Here is a 2,454-nt window from a genome sequence, read left to right as displayed (position 1 = left end):
TCACAACGTGGTATCCCAAGCAGAGTGACCTGAGCATCAACCCACCAAAAAGACCAAAATAAAAGTAACAGTATCTTTTATAACGCAATCTCAGAGAATGACAATCACTTTCACCAAATTCTTCTGGTTGCAAATACCAACCCTACACTGGGGCCATCATAAGGGCTGATTACCCCAAGTCCCGTGTTACAGTCCATCTGTTTGTGGATGGGTTTATTGGCATTAAGAAAAGGACTTACAGGCCTGGCGTGGTGGCTCACGCCTGTAATCCTAGCTCTCTGGGAGGCCGAGGCGGGCGGATTGTTTGAGCTCAGGAGTTCGAGACCAGCCTGAACAAGAGTGAGACCTCCATCTCTACTAAAAATAGAAAGAAATTAATTGGACAACTAAAAATACATAGAAAAAATTAGCTGGGCATGGTGGCGCATGCCTGTAGTCCCACGCTTGAGCCCAGGAGTTTGAGGTTGCTGTGAGCTAGGATGACGCCACGGCACTCTAGCCCAGGCAACACAGTGAGACTCTGTCTCAAAGAAAAAAAAAAAAAAAAGAAAAGGACTTACAACGTGAACAAAAGCTTCACAGAGTGTTAGGAGCTGAGCTCAGGCTTGGAGATAACTAACACTAGGTGCTGGCAAACCAGAGGCGGGTAGATAGGATTATCTGCATGAAAAAATGGTAACAGAGCCAGGTGCAGTGTGTCACGTCTGTAATCCTAGCACTCTGGAAGGCTGAGGCAGGAGGATCACTTGAGGCCAGGAGTTCGAGACCAGCCTGAGCAACACAGCAAGACCCCATCTATATAAAAAAATAGAAAACTTACCCAGGCATGGTGGCACACCTGTAGTCCCAGCTACACAGGATACTGAGGTGGGAAAATCACTTGAGTCCAGGAGTTTGAGGTTACAGTGAGCTATGATGATGCCATTGCACTCTAGCCCAGGCAACAGAGGAAGACTCTGTCTCAAAGAAAAAAAAAAAAAGTAACAGAATACAGCTGGAGTTGTCAAACTTCTGAAGGGCCAGATAGTAAATATTTCTGGCCTTTTGGGTCATATGGCCTCTGTTGCAATTACCCAACTCTGCATTATAGTATTAAAGCTGCCATAGACAATATGTAAACAGATAACCATGGCTGTGTTCCAATAAAACTTTATTTACAGACACAGAAGTTTGAAATTTCTGTATCACAAAATATCATGCATTAGACTTTTTAAAAAACAATTTAAAAATATAAAAGTTGTTCTTAGCTCACATGCTATACAAAAACAGACTGTAGCCAGATTTGGCCTGTGGGCTGTAGTATATGGATCTCTGAGACAGAATGAATGTGAATGGCCAAGGCTAGGTAAGACCCTATTGAAATAGGGGTAACACAGCAAAGTGCTGTTATTCAACATTATTCAAGGTAAGTTTTTCTTTCTTTTTTTTCTTTTGGAGACAGGGTTTTGTTCTGTTGCCCCAGCAGGAGTGCAATGGCATGATCATAGCTCACTGCAATCTCAAAATTCTGGACTCAAGTGATCCTCCTGCCTCAGCCTCCTGAGTAGCTGGAACTACAGGCATGTACCACCACATCTGGCTAATTTTTTTTTTTATAGAGATGAAATCTCACTATGTTGCTCAGACTGGTCTCAAACTCCTGGCCTGAAATGATCCTCCCACCTCAGCCTTCCAAGTCACTGGTATCACAGGAGTGAACCACTGTGCCCACTGAATGCAGGTCTCTTTAATACCATAACAGGGCAATTTGCCATCTCCTGGGTGGCATCTTCCTAACTGCCAATGGCCTCAAAGCACAAAGTCCTCTGAGTCATTTTCAAGGTGACTCGACTGAGAAGAAATGTTCTTGAACTGGCCAAATCACCTCACAATGATGCCATCCCATTTCTTGGTCTCATGTATTCATCCTTTCCTTATTCATTTATCCATTCAAACATCTATTGAGTTTTTGCTATTTTCCCAGGCTCGGGATCAGTAGATAAGATGTGATTTCTCAAAAGCTTACAAGTTGGAACAAAGAAATGAGACACAAATGCATGAACTGTTAAATAATACAAAATAGCAATTGATTAAGTGTGAAAAGGATACTAGGGAGAACAATTGTTTAAATGTTTGGAAAAGGGAGAATGAAGATAATCTGAGTGTGGTTTAGGGAGAGATGAGATTTGCACTGGGCAAATCTCATTTTGACAATGAACAAGAGTGAAGGCAAATTTTGTAATTGAATCTGCCGTCTCAGAGAGGTGAGGACCTCACCTGCTGGAGGAGGAACACAGGCGACGCTGGAGCATTCTCTCTCGCCACTTCCAGGGTGCGACCTTCTATCCAGGGCAAATGGGACATAATCAGTAAGAAGAGCCCCTCATTTCACGTAAGATTTTCCTCAGTTGCTCAGTCAGAGAAACTCAAGTCATCAGTTTGCTCTGATGTTTACACTAAAAAAAAAAAGTGCCT

Source organism: Propithecus coquereli, unplaced genomic scaffold (genome assembly GCF_000956105.1).
Source record: "Propithecus coquereli isolate 6110/MARCELLA unplaced genomic scaffold, Pcoq_1.0 Scaffold787, whole genome shotgun sequence".
NCBI classification, from domain to species: domain Eukaryota; kingdom Metazoa; phylum Chordata; class Mammalia; order Primates; family Indriidae; genus Propithecus; species Propithecus coquereli.
Note: the sequence above shows the minus strand (reverse complement) of the source record.